This window comes from Poeciliopsis prolifica, unplaced genomic scaffold, assembly GCF_027474105.1.
Source record: "Poeciliopsis prolifica strain line A6 unplaced genomic scaffold, Auburn_PproV2 SCAFFOLD020, whole genome shotgun sequence".
Taxonomy (NCBI): domain Eukaryota; kingdom Metazoa; phylum Chordata; class Actinopteri; order Cyprinodontiformes; family Poeciliidae; genus Poeciliopsis; species Poeciliopsis prolifica.
The window spans coordinates 2543181-2550697 of record NW_026562395.1 but is presented as its reverse complement, the minus strand read 5'-3'; positions in this window follow the sequence as shown (position 1 = coordinate 2550697).

Here is a 7517-nt window from a genome sequence, read left to right as displayed (position 1 = left end):
TTTTTGGCTCACTTTAATGTTTCAAATTCACAAAACTCTGACGAGGGATTTTATTTGGAATATGGGAATAAAAGTATTCAAACCAATCAAAGAAAAAGGTTCCTGAGTGACCTAGTAAAAGTCTTCAAACAGGAAGTTCATGTTAAAATCTCTACATTATTGCTAAAGTAACAAGACTCTAATGTGAACTAATGTAAAAGTGTCAAACACTTGATGGAGAGGTCGGCACAACCAGCTATTAAGTTTCCCATATGTTTTTTTTTCCTTTGTTGCATAAGAAATTAAATTAGCATTTTCATATTTTTACTTTTAGAACATAGGTAATTATTTTTTTCCTGAACTACTTTTTGCTTCATGTTTACAATCTGATCTAAAAAATTTTTTTTTTTTTTTCTGGATCGTCTTAATTATTTAGATGCGAGATAAAAGCAAAAACAAAAGAAATCTGTGAGGGAGCAGACAGGAAGAGAAGAGTTCAGATTAATGATTTAAAGTCCCGGAGGTCCGAATCGTTTGCCCACGATGAGCATCAGTAAACGTCTGGCTGGATCTGTACATCCTGAGTTCTTGAATAAGTCTGCCTGATAAACAAGGCTTTTGTTTCTCAAAAACGATTGTAGGCACAGCGTTTTATTTCATCTTTGTTGCTTTACAAGATTTAAAAGGGAATGCAAACAAAATAACAAACCAAAGGAAAGAGCAGGAGAAGAAAAAGCTATAACTGTCGATCCAAAGTTTATAAACCAGATACTTCAGGGTTGGTAGAAAAGTATCAGTAAGGATCCTTTGGTCTAATTCATTTTATGGGTTGGGAGAATGCGATAATAATCTATTTCTGCATAATAATCTAAATAATCTAATATTGATCTAAATAGTGAGTACAGTTCCTAAAATATAAGCTCATGGGTGACTAATAAACTAATAAACTAGAGTCTATTACTTTGTTCTAAGTAATAGACTATTTTGAGCCCAGAAAAGTTCCCACTTTTCTGGGTTCAAAGTGGGAACTTCACAGTTTCTAACTAAATGAAACAGAAAGAGAGGAAAGGACTCATTAGGACAAATGGCAACATTCAGACAAAACAAAGAATAAAAGGACAGACTCATTTTTGAACCTACTAATCAAGATATTGATCAACTAGTCCCACCTTTATCTGCAAATGTCTAAAAATAATATTTTAGACGTTCAGAAAGCTACAAATTTTGTAATAAAGTAAGAAAAAGCCTTCTGAGCCTTTGGGGGTTTTTGCTCAGGATGACTTATCAGGAAAGGAAGTCTAGTGATGTTCATTTCAACAGGACTTTCTGCTCATGTTGCCACTCTATCGTCCAGCCTCTCTCCGCTGTGCCTGACCTGGCTGACCTTTGGATGACTCCTCAAGGGGCTCCACACAAACTATTATCCGGTGTCTTTTCCTCAGATGTGTATTTCTCACCATAGTAAAGTCCCAGACTCGCATCTCCGGGAGGAAACCTTGCACTCCTCACAAAAAAAACCTCCAAACTTGGAAGTACTGTCAAAGGAACAATTTGCACAACACAAAGGCTTTTGTTTCCAGGCTTTTGAGTGGAAGACAGCTTGTCACTTTGAGAAAGGCTCGGCTTTCTTTCTGAGAAACCTCGGGGACGGAGGTGTCAAGCGCTTACAGCTAACGGGGAAAGAATGGTTTGTGTTTAAGCATCAAACATGACATGCACTATCAGAATTCGAGTTTATTTTATATACTTAACTTTTTTTTTTTAACCGTATATTTGTTCAGGTCATGCCAGTGTGCAATCAAATTAGATCAATTACCAGATGATACTACTGGAAATATTTTTTTTGGGGAAAAATTAAAAACTGTTATAACCCCTTTTATGACCAGTGGAAAACTTCATATTGTTTTTCTAATATGTCGCCTCGACGTTGTGCTGCAGAGCGCTTTAAAATGGATTTTGTTGGTCGTCTTTCAGCAGATTTCTGGAGAAACGAGACCGATTTCGGTCTCGTTTCTCCACAGTGTGGCTTTAAACTCCGTAGCTCTGAATGAGTCAGTAATTCTTTGGAGAAACACGGAAAGGAAAAAGTGCAAATGTTTTTCCTCACACTGTTAACCTCCTCAGTTTTCACCACTACATTCATTAGTTACTGTAAAAAAAAACTGTAATTTATCGCTCAGGCCTCACAAAACACGGCTTTGGCTTTGATTTACAGTATGCCTCCGTGTGAGATTTATGCAACCTGCAATTCATTTCCGTTCAGCACATTTGAGCTGAAACGAAACGCAGCGTTTGCCAACAGTCTTTGGTTTTTATGCCAATGTGAACAGACTGAATCTCCTGGCAGAATCCCTGAGGCAGAGCCCTAGTTATTTTGTTACGTCTTCCACGGCGGTATTAAATTTCAGCAAGGCAGTATATTGTAGAAAAAGTCCAGAGGTGGATGGAAAGAAAAAAAAAACCCTCCGTAAAAACGTTTTTTTTTTCTTTCTTTTACATTTCTGAAGTTTGTTCCTCATTTCATCATCTAAACGGTGACAGTCAGAAGTTTTGGACAACAGAACGTTTCGTTGCTGGTTTGACTTTCTGTATCTTCGATTTGCCACATTGCAACTTTTTTTTTTTTTGCCATTCATTCTTGATTGTGTTCAATTTTTAGTAAAAATCTAAATCAAGCTGAAACAAACTAAAAAAAGAAACAAACTACACATCTTTTTTTTTTTTTGCATCTGGACTCTTTTGGATGAAGAAAATTGACTGGATCTGATGTTCACCTGGTTTTAGTAAGATAACAAAACACTGACTCTCTGTTTTCTCAGCTTCCAGAGAATAATTATTATATGCACACATATGATATGACTTTGATTATACAGACTAAAGGACTTTATACAAAGTCAAGAAACTGATTTTGATTATGTCTACTGTGCCAGTACATTTATCTGCCTTGTGAAACTGCAGATGAGGAACAAGAACTACACTTTAATTGGGTATTGCTCTGGCATTTTCCATATCCTCTCTAATTGTGCGTTTGACTTTTTAAGGTGGCTGGGGCAGAACAACGTGGCAGGGAAAAGAACAGGACTTCATGCACTAAGGAATCGGTGATCATAGAAGAACTATATGCAGTTCTTAAACCTAAAAATCATTTCTGATCTGCTTTCAGAAATGCTTTTAATCATTTCCATAAGCTTAAACCTATTCTCTGGTGGTCGGTTGCAGCTGAAGCACAACTGGGGGAAAAAATGTAGGCGTTGAGTGGACAAAGTAAAAGTAGGAAGTGCACAGGTTTTATTAATGGTAGCCTTTAATTTTGATGCCATATTTGCCTTGATTTGTTGTCTTCTGGTGACAAATGATCACAGCAACAAGTCCCTGACGTTTGCAGAGCAGGCTATGTTATTATTGAAACACACAAATATATATTTTATTAATACATCTCACTGCAGCCGTGCTGCACATTCTGGTCTGTACCTAGAAGCTGCAAGCTCAATAACTTGTACATGACCAGCAGCAGAAATATGGGAGATAAACAATGTAAATGTGTCAAAAATCACAAATTTCACTGTTTTGTATTACTGCCATCATCACCTGATGTTCTTTATATAAACAGAATCAACTGCAGTATCACATTTTGGACTGAATTGGACAGCATGTAAGTATATCTAACTCAAACCGCGACACTGGATTTTTGTTGCGATAGCTTAAAAACACTTTGAGATAACATTTGTTGTGAATAATTTTGGTAACTTTATTTGACGGGGTGCGCATAAGACTGACATGACATTGTCATAAACGTGACATAATCCCTGCAATAAACATGACGGAGTCTTCATCAATGTCTGTGACTGTTGTCACGAAATGTGATTCGGTAAATAATGACACAAATAATTCAAAGTTGACTATTTTAATGGACTTTTAATAGATGTTTTAATGCAACTTTGCATTATGAAAACAGTTGTAAACATTCATGAAGACTCCTTCATCTTCATGACAAGTGTTATGTCACATTTTGTGACAGTGTCATGTAAATATTATGCGCTCCCCGTCAAATAAAGTGTACCCATAATTTTCGTACGTTTCTCGACTTGTGTCATGCAAAGTAACACTGAAGTGGCAAAGCAAATAAAAGATTTCTTTTCTTTATTTTTTTTCCATTAGTTGCAGGAATGGCACAAAATGGGTGATAAAATCCAAAGAAATACAACGAGAAAGAAGCCTGATCAATCATACAATAGATATCAAGCACAAAACAGAGAAGAATGACAGGTCATCATCACAAGGTGTCTCCACAGAACAAGATGAGCGACGTCACTGAATTCACAGCTTCCTCGTGTCAAATTTCATTCTTCCAATTGTGTTTTTACGCTTCAAAAGGGAGACAGATGGAGTATATAATAGTTTTTAGTATCAGCATAAACTGGAATGGATGTGAAAAAAAAACATATGGTCTCTGCCTGATCAGAAAATAAAAGACAACAAGAAGAGAAAAGCCATCAACATGTAGTAATAGTCGCTGCGGCGGTGGTGAGGCAGTTCACCGACCTGTGACGCTGTCAGGCTGAGCGGTGATGGCATCAAATGGTGACACACCGCTTCTTCCTGACAGTGTGAAACAGGATATTGTGTCTGCCGCTCCCTCACTTTTCAGTGAAATGCACCAACTTTCATCCTAGATGTCTCTCTCGCTCTATCAGTAAAGTAAAACTTTCCTTAAAACAACTTGAATCTTAAAATAACAATAAAAAAAAATGTAAAAAATAAAATAATCATGCAGGGTTTGTTTCTCTTTGAGCCCTTTAAATGAACTGACTTCACGTTTTGGCTCACTGCAACACAGATTTGTCTGGATCATTGATGTCTCACTAAAATGCTCTCTGTGTTTTTCTAAAATCGCTGTGTTGGGCATTACTTCTCATAAAGGGGCAGAAGGCTACAGTTACATCGGATTTACATAGTTGGAGAAAGCAGATATTTACTTGAAAAGACAATGTTTCTCTCTCAATTCCTGACCTTAAATCAGCTCAAAACTCATGTTTTGCTCATCAGTCGGCTCACAAACCCAACTCAGTTCTCGTTGGAGGAATTGGACAAAGGTTCTGCAAGCTGCTGTGAGAAGCTTGTGGGAGGATAGCCAAATCTCTGGCCCAGGTTTTCACTGGTAAAAACCCAATTCTACCAAACATTAGAGGAAAATGTGTAAACTTCTAAATAAAAAATAAAAAAAAATTAGAGAATCACTTTCTTTTATTTTTGATGTTTGGGATACAGAAACAGTTTTGGTAACTCTGATCTTTAACGGTACAGTTTCAGTGTGTGTTTAAGTAAACGACACAATGTGTCAAAGCCCTTCTTCAGTCGCACTGAAAATGAAATCATTTTCATTCAGAAAGACATGTTAGGGGTCTGTTTTTTACCTCTAAAGACCCCTGACGACACTGGATCTTTAGACGTAAAATAAAACAAGAAAAAGGACTTGAGTTGACAAAATAGTAATTTGGGGGACCTTGTAAAAAATACCCAACAGAAGCCACAAAGGGACATGTTTTCCTGGACAAAACATCACTCTTTAAGTTTGTTTCAATGTGCACTTTATATTATTACTAGGTATGCACTTTTAGGCGTTAAGGCAGAAATCCTCCTATAAATTACATTTTGTCCCACAGCGGCTTGTCATGGTTCTACACACATGAATACATTTAATCACATTTACTAAAGAACTGGGAAATTGTTAGAACATATTTCATGTTGCAGTAATTATTTTCCATCTGCTGCCTGCAAAAAAAAAAAAAAAAGCTCCTGACAGACCTCATCCCTGTAATGCTACGGTACCTCCAATTTAATGGCATTAAGGTAAGCACTGGATACATTCATGCACGGTTGCATTTTTGATCAGTGTTTTCCACTAATATCAAAATAAGTAACAGATATTTGGAGAAAATAAATAAATATAAGACGGACCAGCAATGAGAGTTTTTGCAGTTTTATTTTTGGTGATAATCCTGGACCAAAGCCTATCTGACAATAAGTTACTTTATCTCTCTTCCCTGGAATGAAAAAAATTGCTCTATCAGTAAAGATTATAAAACTGCATTATAGCAGAAAAAACAATTTACTGCAGCATGCCTGCCGTCCTCCACCAGCCAAATGTTATTGCCTTTTGACTGCAGTAAAAGTTGACTTGAATCGCTTGTTTTCTACTGCGAGGTAATATCTAATGTGTGACCAGCATGATGCAGAGGTTTGCTTTCTGACCCAAACAATATGTCTGTTTCATTATTTGTCCTTTCTGCAGACCGGAGTACTATCGTGTTTTTTCTTGTTGCTTAAATTCTCTATATATTCCAGCCAATTTGTAATGTGTGCGAGTCTTAAGGTTCAACATGGAAAAAATATTTAAATAGTTACAGGAAGAAAAATTAAGATATTGAACTGAGGAAACCTGCTGACATATTAAATGTAGATTCAAATTGATCCAGTGATAACTGCAGTCTAAAAATTAATAAGCTGAAATATTGCTTCAAAAATGTTTCTTTTTTAATCAAAAACATGCATTTTATATAATTTATTTTTACAGTTCTATGTCCTTTTGAAATTGGCCTTTGTTATGCAACCAAATAACTTCTTGAAATCTAAATCTAAGGGTATAAATAGTCAAACCTAAATCTATGCAAATATATTTGAATGATTTAGAAGACACAATTCTGATTAAAAAAAGTGAACCAATTTAACGGCAGATTTAAGAAAAACTGCTGGTGTTTATTAGGAAAAAAGAAACCTGAAAAATGAAGTGACTCCAATAGAAGCAAAATTTTGTTAGATGAACTTTAGCCAACTAAACACTGATGCTGTTTTGTGCACAGTGTTGAAAGCACATTTATTGAACCATATTTTAGCTGCTATCGTCTGCATGCTGCATTTCAATTCTTGCTGATCCATTTAATATGAGGGTGGAGCTTCACACTGAAGAAAAGGAAGAAATGTTTTTATTTTTATTATTCAAAGAGAAACCAAAACACATACATGTCACAAATGTGATGGTGGAAAAAACAATACCACAAACCAAACATATTTGCCACTTAATATTAACATCCAGTTTTAATTTTAAACAAAAACTCATGTCCCGCTTTTCATTTCTGAAGCCTGTTCACTTTCGACGGATTCGCTCATGTCTTGTTCATTAAGGTAACTCATTAAAACCTGTAAGAAGCACAAGTGACCCACATTGTTTATATTTTCAAAGCCTATTATTTCAAACAATTGTACTTAGTCGGAGGTATTTTTACTCAAAGAGTAGATCAGGGCTCAGAGTGTAACTCACTTTTTTACAATCACAATGTTCATGTACAAAGGCAAAAGAATGGCTTTAAATTAGCAAAAAATCTCTCATCTAGTGAAGTGACTTAGGTCAAATGTAAATTTCCAGTCAGTCAAATTAAAATGAAAATCGGATGAGGTCTGTCACAGAGCTCGCACGCTAACATACTGTTAAAATTTCAAGCGATTGCAAAAATAACAATAAATCCACAAATGAATTGACT